At 41.8% G+C, this 16,454-nt stretch overlaps 3 long non-coding RNA genes across 3 annotated transcripts; all 3 read left to right on the forward strand.

Annotated features, from left to right (window-relative positions):
• Positions 1 to 633: 633 nt before the first annotated feature.
• On the forward strand, positions 634 to 1,164 carry LOC122001711. Its single transcript, XR_006117450.1, has 3 exons — positions 634 to 725; positions 816 to 912; positions 1,105 to 1,164. It is a non-coding gene; the product is annotated as an uncharacterized LOC122001711 (long non-coding RNA).
• Positions 1,165 to 8,116: 6,952 nt separating this feature from the next.
• On the forward strand, positions 8,117 to 8,647 carry LOC122001713. The gene is made up of 3 exons (XR_006117451.1): positions 8,117 to 8,208; positions 8,299 to 8,395; positions 8,588 to 8,647. It is a non-coding gene; the product is annotated as an uncharacterized LOC122001713 (long non-coding RNA).
• A 6,939-nt stretch (positions 8,648 to 15,586) lies between these two features.
• Positions 15,587 to 16,117, forward strand: LOC122001714. Its single transcript, XR_006117452.1, has 3 exons — positions 15,587 to 15,678; positions 15,769 to 15,865; positions 16,058 to 16,117. It is a non-coding gene; the product is annotated as an uncharacterized LOC122001714 (long non-coding RNA).
• Positions 16,118 to 16,454: the final 337 nt, after the last annotated feature.

The following is a 16,454-nucleotide window of genomic DNA, read 5'->3' on the forward strand; positions in this document are numbered from 1 at the left end:
ATAAGGGAATTTTCCGGAATTTTTAGAAATTTTTCGAGAATTTTTCGGAGCTCGTATGGACATGTTAACGGGGACAAAAACAGGGTCCGGGAAAGGTCTGTTTAGGTTACCCTGTTTTAATGAGGAAAAGATTTATTTTCTTTTCCTTTTCCTTTTCTTTTTCTTTTTCTTTATATTTTTCTTTATTTCCTCGCCGTTTCTTTTCTCACTCGCGCACCCGAGCGCACCCTTTCTCCTCGCGCCGACGCCTCTTCCTCGTGCTCGACTCCTTGCCCTAACCGCCGGCCCCGGCGGTTCTCTCCTCTGCCGACGCCAGCGACCCTCCTCTCTGCCTTAGTTCTACCGCCGGCCGAACCCCGAACCTTGTTTTCTTCTTTCCGTGTGCCCTAGCGCCGCCACCCGAGAACCCGCGCCTTCTCTCGATTGGTGGCAGCGCCGAGACGAAGCCGAGCGCCGGCCACAGGTTCAGCACCAGTCTCCGGTGCCTAGTTCCTCCCTGTGTACTGCCGCTGTTGCTCTTTTGCACAGTGCCGGCCAATTTCTTCTCTGCCGCCGGCGACTAGAGCCACCGCCGATCGCTCTGTGCCCTTCTACTTCTCTGCCGCCACTCTAACCGGAGCCGAGACCTTCTCACAGCAGTGCTGCCGGCCGGGAATCCTCTGTGCCCTAGCTGTGAGCATTTCTTCCTCCTCAGAGCAGTGGTGATACGGTATTGTGACAGAAAGGTGAGAGTTTAGGTCGTGATCTAGTGTTCTGTTCTTGTTCTATAGCTACTGTTGATCATAACATTAGATCGGTACCTTTTGGTTTTTCAGATCCTTGGTACAACAGATCGGCGATATTAGAGTTGCCCTATTCCGGCAGCCACTTTTTGTAGCAATCGACAGCACCTTTCCTGCCTGTTGAATTAAGGTAAGGATTAGGGTTTTGATATTTGTGGTAGATTATTGCTAGTTGAGTTAGCAATAATTAATAATTAGGTTTGGAAGTTATGTAATGGTGTAATTGGGGTTAACGAAACTAACCCTAACTGGTTAGTGGGTTAGAAATTTGTTTAGCTATTTGTTTATAATTAAATTAGCTAAACTGTGCGATTTAACACAGGACTTTGATTCGAGACGAGCATCTCGACGTCCGAGTTGGACCATTTCGATTGGAGGCGGGTACTTTGACTTATGTCTTTTGATATGCATGATAATATGTTTAACATATAACAGTAATTGTGTTACCTGTTTATTTCGGTTGGTCACTACATGATTAGTACATGTTGTTTGTTTATTTATTCTGCACTGCATATTATCTACCTGATCACATATGCCTTAGGTAGTGACCTAACCACATGCTCTGTTATATTCTGGATCTAGGGTTTATTTGATACCCTCTTCGATTTGTGTACCTTCTATTTGATACGTCTTCTTGTGGTACACACTTTGTATCTATTTATATGGATCATGCCATGTTATTCATGAGATTGCCATGTTCAGTATCATGCATCATGATTGCATGCTGTGCGATTGTCGGCTCTACTTTGGTTGAGCTCATCGCCAGTTACATGTACTGCACACATCACCCATGGATTTGTATATCTGGCTGGTGTGTGGCGGTTCTGCTGTTTGGCTCCGTTGGTCTGAGGACTCAGCGTGGTAGCCGGCAGTCAGTTCCACTCTGTTTGGCTCCGTTGGCATTTAGGGTAGCAGCGTGGTAGCCGGCAGATGGTGGACTCTGTTTGGCTCCGTTGGTCAGGAGACTCAGCGTGGTAGCCGGCAGAGATAACCTCCCCGTCATTGTGTACCGGGAGATGAGAGCATTGAGCTCCCCATTTATGATTTGGGGTCACAGGACAGGAGTACTCCGACAGCATCCCGTTTACTCTGTCATTGCCAGGAGCATTGATTTCAGAGTATGGGGTTGACATATGCATTTATTGCATTTTATTTGCTTGTGATTGCTGCACTTATATGCTGCATTTGTTTGGATGCATTGATTGACATGCATACAGGATTATGACTCACTCGGTCTGACGACTTGTTACCTTTATACTTTGATCCGGTCAGTACAGTTATCTTCTGATTTCATTTCAGTTGCATTTATCCTCCTCATATTCAGGAGACTGTACGCATGATTAGTGTTGTCTGTTATTTGTTTTATTATGCATATCAGTTGTACCTGCTGAGTGTTGGACTCACCCCGCCTCCATTGTTGATATTTTCAGGTTGAAGCAGTTCCAGTCGCTGGCCCCCCATCTGCACGTAGAGCTAGTTCTCTACTAGGTTGTTATTTGCTTTATTTTGGTTTTTCTTCCATCAGACTATGTTTTAGTTTTGTTTTGGATTTTATTTATGGATATTGTACGGATTGTTACCGTTTGATGGTCTTTTGGATGGTTTGGTTTTTATTCTACTATATGCCTGCCTGGACGGCAGAAGAGGTGAGTTCGTTGGATTTGAGCTTTATGAGTGTAGTGGGGTAGGGTTGATTTCGAGTCAGAGTCCTACTATTATTGATTACTATTATTAACTGCGTGGTTGTGACAGCCAGAGGCTGAATATCTTTATAAACTGCGTGGTGTTTGTTTTTATTTTTGTTATCATTCCAGCCGCCTGTGGCTGAAGTATATGTGATATGTAGAAAGTTTCATATTGTCCGCCGTACAGGGGAGATGCTGCCGAAATTTCTTCGGACAGAGACTCCTCTGGGGCGTGACAATTTAGTGGTATCAGAGCAGGTATACGATACTTGCTGTGTGTTTTGGATTTTTACGATCTTTGTTTTCGTATTTTGCATAGTTGGTATAACCTGATACTAATTGATATGGTATCAGAGCGCTAAAGTTTGGCGATACTTGTTGGATTTTCGTGTGTTGGATTTTTTAAGATTTATCTGATACCAATTTATTTGGTATCAGAGCGGGTTATGATACCTGCTTCGGTGTTCTGGTGATTTATCGGATACCTATTTTTGGGTATTCTGGATTTTTGGATTAGCCCAAGTTTGCGAGTCAAACTGGGTAGTTGTTTGAGTGACATGGATTTTTCCATTATGATTGGGTTTGGATTTCTGTTTCGGATTTATATGGATTTCCGGCGATTTTCTCGTTCGGAATTTTGAGGTCAGAAGTTGGGGGCTGGACAGCGATGGAACATCTCCAGACGGCAAATAGGTATGATGTTTATTTTATGATAGTTATGACATCTATTAGCACTTTATCTTTAGTACCTGTCTGATTGCTATAGCCTATATTACATGTGATGGGTTAGCCATTGAGCATGGTTGACCTTAATAGAGATCAAGGATTATAGTCTCTGGTGATTTTGCACATCATACCATCAGTAGTTTGAGCTTCTGTTACTACTAGTAGGAGATGGAGGCACATACCAGCCTCTGCTATTGTTAGCTGAGTAGTGGATGATACTACTTATTCCTGTTGACTTAGCCAGTAGAGTTTTTATACTGATATCTTTTGGATATTAGGGTATCAGGTACGATGGAAATTGTTCATTAGGGGAGTTACCATGTTTGATCATTGTTGAGAATGGTTTGAGGTTGAGGGATATTGTGAGATCAGATATTTTGATGTGTTGATTTCTAATGATTTAAGAGAGTAAATGTTATGTGGTTGTTGATGATCTTTTAGTGGATAACTATTTTGATGATTATGGTTGGTGATCAGATTAAAAATTGGGTGCTGGAGAGTTTACGGTTGAATGTGCCTATGAGATTTTAATAAATCTAGTTGGTTATGGATAGTTAACAGGATGGAAAAAAAATATATGATATATGCTTCCTCTGATTTGGGGACTATGTGGATATATAATGATCGATGTTTTGAATGCTAACTTGCCCTCATGGGGAGTAGAGACTGATTCATCTGATATTATGTGGGCTGATATTTTTGAGGATAAAAATGAGAGTGTCTAGATGATCTTGAATTCTGACTTTTTATTTTGGGTCGTACACATTTATACATATGGTATTATGTGGGTTGACATTCTCTAGTTTGAGTTGATGTAATTAGTGTTGAATTGACCCATGAAATGATTTAGTTTTGTTGGTTGATCTGTAAAGGATTGCCATGATCTATTTTTAGAGGTTCGAACCTTTAGGTTATTTGTGCTTAGTTATGTATCTAGAGCACATTTGAGTACATGTTTTGTACTGACGTGAAAATGACTGATTTAGCCATATATCATTATCGGCTTGGATAGGTTATAAAGGATCGATGTATCCTATTCTATGAAGATTTTGACCGTGGATTGTATATACCTGGTGGGTTAACTTAGAGGGTGTTTGGGATATGTGACCCCGCTGATGTAAGGAAGTGTAGAGCTAATTGCTTAACACTTATGGGATACAATTGTTACTAGTGTATATTGGAAGAGTACATTTGGATTTATGATGATAAAATTTTTCCCATTTGATATAGTCTTGGGTAGTGTATAACATTGACTGGCAATGTTATACCATGGTGTGTATATCTTTCTTGTCCAATACTAATTCCTTTGAACCTATAGCAGGGTTGTTACTGGATGATTAGGCTGTTTTATTTAGGGTTGCTTTTGATTGGTGTATTCATGCTTGATTCATATGCATGAATTTTGTTTAGATATACCGTAACCCATGAGTATTGGTAGCATAAGGTTGGTCTCTTTGGTTGAGCTGGTATGCTGATTTTGCATGTCTATGTTGCATGTATATTATGATTGTTATGTGTTGTAGGAGTCCTATGGTAGACTGTCCATTTGCCAGTAGTATATATATCCATGTTCTGATATGATTTGAAGGTTCCTGGTGGATCATAGATATGTAGTTCGGTGTATGTATCTGAAGGTATTATTGAGGATAGCTTGTTGATTAAATCCGAGATGTAGTATAAGTACATCGGTGGTGTTTTGATGGAAGCATTTTGTCGATTTAATCTGAGTTGTGATATGTACATATGTGTTTGGTGTGGTATCTGAGGTAACCTTTTTGATTATGTTTGATTTGTGAGTGCACCTGGGTTTAGTATGCTTTATTGGAAATATATGTTGGTTATACTCTTGGCATAGGTGAAGATATGTCATATGAGCGTTGTTTGAGGTGTATTGTTGATTTTACCTACATTGATTTTGGACACGTGTTCGGTATGTATTGTTGGAGGTATTATACTGATTATACCTGAGTTGTGAGTATGTTTGGTGTATAATAATTGGCGGTTTTTGTTGATCATACATATGTTGTGTGAGCATGTGTGCTAGATGTATTATTGGTAGCAGTATGATGATTCTACTTATACTGAATGCAGAATGTGGAGTGACTGCATTATGTCATTTGTTGAATTAACCCATCAACTAATTTTCCTATCAGTGGATGATCCACTAGGATGCTGATAGAGTTGATGATGGATTTGATTAGTTATTAGGTTGTTATATTCTAGGCTAACCACAGTGAATTGTGGTAGAGAGATCTTGTACAGTCTCTAGCTGGATAGTTAGGTGCCTTGAGGTACTTAGGTATTGTTTTGTGGTGGAGCTTGCTCCCACATATCACGGATTGCTGGTAGCGGAGCATTGCTCCTATATTTATTGCAGATACATATTTCAGATTATTTGTGGTGGAGTGTTGCTCCCACATATTGAGGATTTCTTGTGGTAGAGCGTTGCTCCCACATATGTGGTGTTTCCTGTGATGGAGCGTTGCTCTCACCCTGGAGGATTTATTCTTTGGTGATTTATGTTATTGATGATCATATATTTTTTTTTTTTGATTTATTATTGGAGATCTTATGGATAGGAATGTCTGTGATATGGACATTATGTGTCTTGGTTTTTTGTCATATAGGCTTACAGTGCCTTAGATGTTTCCAGGGACTCGATGATCCTAGTATGTCGAGGATGTTTGTATAGGTGTCCATTATCTTTGTGGACGATGTTGTGATCTATTACGGATCCGAGGTGAGTCACGTACACTACCTTTGCATAGATCTAGAGATGATTCGACGAGAACATCTATATGTGATTATCAGTAGTGCTGGTTTGGATTGTCTTTTGTTATGATGTTTGGGACACACGGTCACCAGTAGGAGTGTACCGTGGTTCCACAGGAGATAGAGGTTGTTACCGTTGGGAGCAGCCGAAATCAGTGTAGGAGATCCGCAGTCTTTTATGACTCGCAGGATATTACAGACTTTTCGTCGAGGGTTTCTTCCACATAGCTATGCTACTTTCACGCGTGACCATGAAAGGCGTGAAGTTTACTTGGATTGAGGATTGCAAGATCAGCTTCTAGGAGCTGAAGCGGAGATTGTTGTCGGCTTCGATTTTTGGTTTTTACCTTCTGGAGAGGACGGATTTGTCCTCTACACCGACGCGTTTCTACAGGGTATGGGTGCTGTTCTGATGCAGCACGGTTGAGTATTTTTATATACTTCTCGATAGTTGAGGGAGCCTGAGAAGAAAATACTCAGTTCATGATCTGGAGTTGGCTGCTATTATTTTTTTTTTGCCCTGAAGATTTGGCAGCATTACCTGTATGATATTACCTTGAGATTCTCACTGATCATCGAATCTCAAATATCTGTTTTACTTGGAAGGAACTTAATCTTCGACAGAGGAGATGGATGGAGTTCCTGAAGGATTATGAGTGTACCATTAGCTATCACCCGGGAAAAGCTAATGTGGTTGCTGATGCACTTAGACAGAAGTCCAGAGGGACTTTAACTTGCTACCGAGTGGTGGTTATAGACTTGATTCAGGGTTTCTCTGTGTTAGACCTTGAGGAGCAGGGACAGACCGAGCAGGGTAGTCTTGTTACCATAAGTGCTCAGTCGTAGATCAGGATGAGAATCTGAGATGCCCAGTTGTTGGGACCTCATAGAGCTCAGCGAGGCAGAGTGGTCCTTACTATCGGACGGAGGATGTCAGAGGCATAAGACTGCTAGAAGTGTTATGCTGACCGGAGTCGGAGACCCTTAGAGTTCTTCATTTGCGACCAGGTATTTCTGCGAGTTTCACCCACGAAAGAGATGAAGAGATTGGCCTCAGGGGTAAGCTAGCTCCGCGATACATTGGACCTTTCCAGATCTCGGAAAGGATTGGAGCAGTAGCTTATCGGGTGGCACTATTGCCGTCTTTGGCAGGCGTTCACGTCGTATTCCACATATCTACGCTGAGGAGATACGTACCCGATCTGATACATGTGTTGATAGATAATCTCAGTTCTCCTTTCAGCCTGACATTACTTATGAGAAGATTCCGGTACGGATTCTCGACCGGAAGGAGCGTCAGTTGCAGAATAAGACTATCCGGCTGGTTAAAGTCGGATGGCAGCCTCATTCAGACGAGGAGGCTACTTGGGAGCTTGAGGATACGATCCGAGCTCGATATCCCCATCTTGATATCCCATCTTTTCACTTGAGGTATGTGATTTATTTACCGTTCAGCATTTCTACTATATATCTGTTGTTAGTACTTGCTGATGGTAGATAACGAAATTTGGGGACCAAATTTTTATTAGTGGGGGAGAATGTAAAATACCGAAAATGATAAGGGAATTTTCCGGAATTTTTAGAAATTTTTCGAGAATTTTTCGGAGCTCGTATGGACATGTTAACGGGGACAAAAACAGGGTCCGGGAAAGGTCTGTTTAGGTTACCCTGTTTTAATGAGGAAAAGATTTATTTTCTTTTCCTTTTCCTTTTCTTTTTCTTTTTCTTTATATTTTTCTTTATTTCCTCGCCGTTTCTTTTCTCACTCGCGCACCCGAGCGCACCCTTTCTCCTCGCGCCGACGCCTCTTCCTCGTGCTCGACTCCTTGCCCTAACCGCCGGCCCCGGCGGTTCTCTCCTCTGCCGACGCCAGCGACCCTCCTCTCTGCCTTAGTTCTACCGCCGGCCGAACCCCGAACCTTGTTTCTTCTTCTTTCCGTGTGCCCTAGCGCCGCCACCTGAGAACCCGCGCCTTCTCTCGATTGGTGGCAGCGCCGAGACGAAGCCGAGCGCCGGCCATACTGCCGCTGTTGCTCTTTTGCACAGTGCCGGCCAATTTCTTCTCTGCCGCCGGCGACTAGAGCCACCGCCGATCGCTCTGTGCCCTTCTACTTCTCTGCCGCCACTCTAACCGGAGCCGAGACCTTCTCACAGCAGTGCTGCCGGCCGGGAATCCTCTGTGCCCTAGCTGTGAGCATTTCTTCCTCCTCAGAGCAGTGGTGATACGGTATTGTGACAGAAAGGTGAGAGTTTAGGTCGTGATCTAGTGTTCTGTTCTTGTTCTATAGCTACTGTTGATCATAACATTAGATCGGTACCTTTTGGTTTTTCAGATCCTTGGTACAACAGATCGGCGATATTAGAGTTGCCCTATTCCGGCAGCCACTTTTTGTAGCAATCGACAGCACCTTTCCTGCCTGTTGAATTAAGGTAAGGATTAGGGTTTTGATATTTGTGGTAGATTATTGCTAGTTGAGTTAGCAATAATTAATAATTAGGTTTGGAAGTTATGTAATGGTGTAATTGGGGTTAACGAAACTTACCCTAACTGGTTAGTGGGTTAGAAATTTGTTTAGCTATTTGTTTATAATTAAATTAGCTAAACTGTGCGATTTAACACAGGACTTTGATTCGAGACGAGCATCTCGACGTCCGAGTTGGACCATTTCGATTGGAGGCGGGTACTTTGACTTATGTCTTTTGATATGCATGATAATATGTTTAACATATAACAGTAATTGTGTTACCTGTTTATTTCGGTTGGTCACTACATGATTAGTACATGTTGTTTGTTTATTTATTCTGCACTGCATATTATCTACCTGATCACATATGCCTTAGGTAGTGACCTAACCACATGCTCTGTTATATTCTGGACCTAGGGTTTATTTGATACCCTCTTCGATTTGTGTACCTTCTATTTGATACGTCTTCTTGTGGTACACACTTTGTATCTATTTATATGGATCATGCCATGTTATTCATGAGATTGCCATGTTCAGAGATCATGCATCATGATTGCATCTTTGTGCGATTATCGGCTCTACTTTGGTTGAGCTCATCGCCAGTTACTACACACATCACCCATGGATTTGTATATCTGGCTGGTGTGTGGCGGTACTGTTTGGCTCCGTTGGTCGGTGACTCAGCGTGGTAGCCGATTCCGCTCTGTTTGGCTTCGTTGGCATTTAGGGTAGCAGCGTTCGGCAGATGGTGGACTTTGTTTGGCTCCGCTGGTCGAGACTCGGCGCGGCAGAGATCCTCCCTCTGATCGTGTCTTTGGGAGATGAGAGCATTGAGCTCCCCATTTATGATTTGGGGTCACAGGAGAGTAGGACAAGATCCTGTTTACTCTGTCATTGCACAGGAGCATTGATTTCAGAGTATGGGGTTGACATATGCATTTATTGCATTTTTATTTGCTTGTGATTGCTGCACTTATATGCTGCATTTGTTTGGATGCATTGATTGACATGCATACAGGATTATGACTCACTCGGTCTGACGACCTGTTACCTTTATACTTTGATCCGGTCAGTACAGTTATCTTCTGATTTCATTCAGTTGCATTTATCCTCCTCATATTCAGGAGACTGTACGCATGATTAGTGTTGTCTGTTATTTGTTTTATCAGTTGTACCTGCTGAGTGTTGGACTCACCCCGCCTCCATTGTTGATATTTTCAGGTTGAGGCTGTCCGGAGCAGTTCCAGTCGCTGGCCCCCCATCTGCACGTAGAGCTAGTTCTCTACTAGGTTGTTATTTGCTTTATTTTGGTTTTTCTTCCATCAGACTATGTTTTAGTTTTGTTTTGGATTTTATTTATGGATATTGTACGGATTGTTACCGTTTGATGGTCTTTTGGATGGTTTGGTTTTTATTCTACTATATGCCTGCCTGGACGGCAGAAGAGGTGAGTTCGTTGGATTTGAGCTTTATGAGTGTAGTGGGGTAGGGTTGATTTCGAGTCAGAGTCCTACTATTATTGATTACTATTATTAACTGCGTGGTTGTGACAGCCAGAGGCTGAATATCTTTATAAACTGCGTGGTGTTTGTTTTTATTTTTGTTATCATTCCAGCCGCCTGTGGCTGAAGTATATGTGATATGTAGAAAGTTTCATATTGTCCGCCGTACAGGGGAGATGCTGCCGAAATTTCTTCGGACAGAGACTCCTCTGGGGCGTGACAATTTAGTGGTATCAGAGCAGGTATACGATACTTGCTGTGTGTTTTGGATTTTTACGATCTTTGTTTTCGTATTTTGCATAGTTGGTATAACCTGATACTAATTGATATGGTATCAGAGCGCTAAAGTTTGGCGATACTTGTTGGATTTTCGTGTGTTGGATTTTTTAAGATTTATCTGATACCAATTTATTTGGTATCAGAGCGGGTTATGATACCTGCTTCGGTGTTCTGGTGATTTATCGGATACCTATTTTTGGGTATTCTGGATTTTTGGATTAGCCCAAGTTTGCGAGTCAAACTGGGTAGTTGTTTGAGTGACATGGATTTTTCCATTATGATTGGGTTTGGATTTCTGTTTCGGATTTATATGGATTTCCGGCGATTTTCTCGTTCGGAATTTTGAGGTCAGAAGTTGGGGGCTGGACAGCGATGGAACATCTCCAGACGGCAAATAGGTATGATGTTTATTTTATGATAGTTATGACATCTATTAGCACTTTATCTTTAGTACCTGTCTGATTGCTATAGCCTATATTACATGTGATGGGTTAGCCATTGAGCATGGTTGACCTTAATAGAGATCAAGGATTATAGTCTCTGGTGATTTTGCACATCATACCATCAGTAGTTTGAGCTTCTGTTACTACTAGTAGGAGATGGAGGCACATACCAGCCTCTGCTATTGTTAGCTGAGTAGTGGATGATACTACTTATTCCTGTTGACTTAGCCAGTAGAGTTTTTATACTGATATCTTTTGGATATTAGGGTATCAGGTACGATGGAAATTGTTCATTAGGGGAGTTACCATGTTTGATCATTGTTGAGAATGGTTTGAGGTTGAGGGATATTGTGAGATCAGATATTTTGATGTGTTGATTTCTAATGATTTAAGAGAGTAAATGTTATGTGGTTGTTGATGATCTTTTAGTGGATAACTATTTTGATGATTATGGTTGGTGATCAGATTAAAAATTGGGTGCTGGAGAGTTTACGGTTGAATGTGCCTATGAGATTTTAATAAATCTAGTTGGTTATGGATAGTTAACAGGATGGAAAAAAAAATATATGATATATGCTTCCTCTGATTTGGGGACTATGTGGATATATAATGATCGATGTTTTGAATGCTAACTTGCCCTCATGGGGAGTAGAGACTGATTCATCTGATATTATGTGGGCTGATATTTTTGAGGATAAAAATGAGAGTGTCTAGATGATCTTGAATTCTGACTTTTTATTTTGGGTCGTACACATTTATACATATGGTATTATGTGGGTTGACATTCTCTAGTTTGAGTTGATGTAATTAGTGTTGAATTGACCCATGAAATGATTTAGTTTTGTTGGTTGATCTGTAAAGGATTGCCATGATCTATTTTTAGAGGTTCGAACCTTTAGGTTATTTGTGCTTAGTTATGTATCTAGAGCACATTTGAGTACATGTTTTGTACTGACGTGAAAATGACTGATTTAGCCATATATCATTATCGGCTTGGATAGGTTATAAAGGATCGATGTATCCTATTCTATGAAGATTTTGACCGTGGATTGTATATACCTGGTGGGTTAACTTAGAGGGTGTTTGGGATATGTGACCCCGCTGATGTAAGGAAGTGTAGAGCTAATTGCTTAACACTTATGGGATACAATTGTTACTAGTGTATATTGGAAGAGTACATTTGGATTTATGATGATAAAATTTTTCCCATTTGATATAGTCTTGGGTAGTGTATAACATTGACTGGCAATGTTATACCATGGTGTGTATATCTTTCTTGTCCAATACTAATTCCTTTGAACCTATAGCAGGGTTGTTACTGGATGATTAGGCTGTTTTATTTAGGGTTGCTTTTGATTGGTGTATTCATGCTTGATTCATATGCATGAATTTTGTTTAGATATACCGTAACCCATGAGTATTGGTAGCATAAGGTTGGTCTCTTTGGTTGAGCTGGTATGCTGATTTTGCATGTCTATGTTGCATGTATATTATGATTGTTATGTGTTGTAGGAGTCCTATGGTAGACTGTCCATTTGCCAGTAGTATATATATCCATGTTCTGATATGATTTGAAGGTTCCTGGTGGATCATAGATATGTAGTTCGGTGTATGTATCTGAAGGTATTATTGAGGATAGCTTGTTGATTAAATCCGAGATGTAGTATAAGTACATCGGTGGTGTTTTGATGGAAGCATTTTGTCGATTTAATCTGAGTTGTGATATGTACATATGTGTTTGGTGTGGTATCTGAGGTAACCTTTTTGATTATGTTTGATTTGTGAGTGCACCTGGGTTTAGTATGCTTTATTGGAAATATATGTTGGTTATACTCTTGGCATAGGTGAAGATATGTCATATGAGCGTTGTTTGAGGTGTATTGTTGATTTTACCTACATTGATTTTGGACACGTGTTCGGTATGTATTGTTGGAGGTATTATACTGATTATACCTGAGTTGTGAGTATGTTTGGTGTATAATAATTGGCGGTTTTTGTTGATCATACATATGTTGTGTGAGCATGTGTGCTAGATGTATTATTGGTAGCAGTATGATGATTCTACTTATACTGAATGCAGAATGTGGAGTGACTGCATTATGTCATTTGTTGAATTAACCCATCAACTAATTTTCCTATCAGTGGATGATCCACTAGGATGCTGATAGAGTTGATGATGGATTTGATTAGTTATTAGGTTGTTATATTCTAGGCTAACCACAGTGAATTGTGGTAGAGAGATCTTGTACAGTCTCTAGCTGGATAGTTAGGTGCCTTGAGGTACTTAGGTATTGTTTTGTGGTGGAGCTTGCTCCCACATATCACGGATTGCTGGTAGCGGAGCATTGCTCCTATATTTATTGCAGATACATATTTCAGATTATTTGTGGTGGAGTGTTGCTCCCACATATTGAGGATTTCTTGTGGTAGAGCGTTGCTCCCACATATGTGGTGTTTCCTGTGATGGAGCGTTGCTCTCACCCTGGAGGATTTATTCTTTGGTGATTTATGTTATTGATGATCATATATTTTTTTTTTTTGATTTATTATTGGAGATCTTATGGATAGGAATGTCTGTGATATGGACATTATGTGTCTTGGTTTTTTGTCATATAGGCTTACAGTGCCTTAGATGTTTCCAGGGACTCGATGATCCTAGTATGTCGAGGATGTTTGTATAGGTGTCCATTATCTTTGTGGACGATGTTGTGATCTATTACGGATCCGAGGTGAGTCACGTACACTACCTTTGCATAGATCTAGAGATGATTCGACGAGAACATCTATATGTGATTATCAGTAGTGCTGGTTTGGATTGTCTTTTGTTATGATGTTTGGGACACACGGTCACCAGTAGGAGTGTACCGTGGTTCCACAGGAGATAGAGGTTGTTACCGTTGGGAGCAGCCGAAATCAGTGTAGGAGATCCGCAGTCTTTTATGACTCGCAGGATATTACAGACTTTTCGTCGAGGGTTTCTTCCACATAGCTATGCTACTTTCACGCGTGACCATGAAAGGCGTGAAGTTTACTTGGATTGAGGATTGCAAGATCAGCTTCTAGGAGCTGAAGCGGAGATTGTTGTCGGCTTCGATTTTTGGTTTTTACCTTCTGGAGAGGACGGATTTGTCCTCTACACCGACGCGTGCTGTTCTGATGCAGCACGGTTGAGTATTTTTATATGCTTCTCGATAGTTGAGGGAGCCTGAGAAGAAAATACTCAGTTCATGATCTGGAGTTGGCTGCTATTATTTTTGCCCTGAAGATTTGGCAGCATTACCTGTATGATATTACCTTGAGATTCTCACTGATCATCGAATCTCAAATATCTGTTTTACTTGGAAGGAACTTAATCTTCGACAGAGGAGATGGATGGAGTTCCTGAAGGATTATGAGTGTACCATTAGCTATCACCCGGGAAAAGCTAATGTGGTTGCCGATGCACTTAGCCAGAAGTCCAGAGGGACTTTAACTTGCTACCGAGTGGTGGTTATAGACTTGATTCAGGGTTTCTCTGTGTTAGACCTTGAGGAGCAGGGACAGACCGAGCAGGGTAGTCTTGTTACCATAAGTGCTCAGTCGTAGATCAGGATGAGAATCCGAGATGCCCAGTTGTTGGGACCTCATAGAGCTCAGCGAGGCAGAGTGGTCCTTACTATCGGACGGAGGATGTCAGAGGCATAAGACTGCTAGAAGTGTTATGCTGACCGGAGTCGGAGACCCTTAGAGTTCTTCATTTGCGACCAGGTATTTCTGCGAGTTTCACCCACGAAAGAGATGAAGAGATTGGCCTCAGGGGTAAGCTAGCTCCGCGATACATTGGACCTTTCCAGATCTCGGAAAGGATTGGAGCAGTAGCTTATCGGGTGGCACTATTGCCGTCTTTGGCAGGCGTTCACGTCGTATTCCACATATCTACGCTGAGGAGATACGTACCCGATCTGATACATGTGTTGATAGATAATCTCAGTTCTCCTTTCAGCCTGACATTACTTATGAGAAGATTCCGGTACGGATTCTCGACCGGAAGGAGCGTCAGTTGCGGAACAAGACTATCCGGCTGGTTAAAGTCGGATGGCAGCCTCATTCAGACGAGGAGGCTACTTGGGAGCTTGAGGATACGATCCGAGCTCGATATCCCCATCTTGATATCCCATCTTTTCACTTGAGGTATGTGATTTATTTACCGTTCAGCATTTCTACTATATATCTGTTGTTAGTACTTGCTGATGGTAGATAACGAAATTTGGGGACCAAATTTTTATTAGTGGGGGAGAATGTAAAATACCGAAAATGATAAGGGAATTTTCCGGAATTTTTAGAAATTTTTCGAGAATTTTTCGGAGCTCGTATGGACATGTTAACGGGGACAAAAACAGGGTCCGGGAAAGGTCTGTTTAGGTTACCCTGTTTTAATGAGGAAAAGATTTATTTTCTTTTCCTTTTCCTTTTCTTTTTCTTTTTCTTTATATTTTTCTTTATTTCCTCGCCGTTTCTTTTCTCACTCGCGCACCTGAGCGCACCCTTTCTCCTCGCGCCGACGCCTCTTCCTCGTGCTCGACTCCTTGCCCTAACCGCCGGCCCCGGCGGTTCTCTCCTCTGCCGACGCCAACGACCCTCCTCTCTGCCTTAGTTCTACCGCCGGCCGAACCCCGAACCTTGTTTTCTTCTTCTTTCCGTGTGCCCTAGCGCCGCCACCCGAGAACCCGCGCCTTCTCTCGATTGGTGGCAGCGCCGAGACGAAGCCGAGCGCCGGCCACAGGTTCAGCACCAGTCTCCGGTGCCTAGTTCCTCCCTGTGTACTGCCGCTGTTGCTCTTTTGCACAGTGCCGGCCAATTTCTTCTCTGCCGCCGGCGACTAGAGCCACCGCCGATCGCTCTGTGCCCTTCTACTTCTCTGCCGCCACTCTAACCGGAGCCGAGACCTTCTCACAGCAGTGCTGCCGGCCGGGAATCCTCTGTGCCCTAGCTGTGAGCATTTCTTCCTCCTCAGAGCAGTGGTGATACGGTATTGTGACAGAAAGGTGAGAGTTTAGGTCGTGATCTAGTGTTCTGTTCTTGTTCTATAGCTACTGTTGATCATAACATTAGATCGGTACCTTTTGGTTTTTCAGATCCTTGGTACAACAGATCGGCGATATTAGAGTTGCCCTATTCCGGCAGCCACTTTTTGTAGCAATCGACAGCACCTTTCCTGCCTGTTGAATTAAGGTAAGGATTAGGGTTTTGATATTTGTGGTAGATTATTGCTAGTTGAGTTAGCAATAATTAATAATTAGGTTTGGAAGTTATGTAATGGTGTAATTGGGGTTAACGAAACTAACCCTAACTGGTTAGTGGGTTAGAAATTTGTTTAGCTATTTGTTTATAATTAAATTAGCTAAACTGTGCGATTTAACACAGGACTTTGATTCGAGACGAGCATCTCGACGTCCGAGTTGGACCATTTCGATTGGAGGCGGGTACTTTGACTTATGTCTTTTGATATGCATGATAATATGTTTAACATATAACAGTAATTGTGTTACCTGTTTATTTCGGTTGGTCACTACATGATTAGTACATGTTGTTTGTTTATTTATTCTGCACTGCATATTATCTACCTGATCACATATGCCTTAGGTAGTGACCTAACCACATGCTCTGTTATATTCTGGATCTAGGGTTTATTTGATACCCTCTTCGATTTGTGTACCTTCTATTTGATACGTCTTCTTGTGGTACACACTTTGTATCTATTTATATGGATCATGCCATGTTATTCATGAGATTGCCATGTTCAGTATCATGCATCATGATT

This window comes from Zingiber officinale, chromosome 7A (assembly GCF_018446385.1).
Source record: "Zingiber officinale cultivar Zhangliang chromosome 7A, Zo_v1.1, whole genome shotgun sequence".
NCBI lineage: Eukaryota > Viridiplantae > Streptophyta > Magnoliopsida > Zingiberales > Zingiberaceae > Zingiber > Zingiber officinale.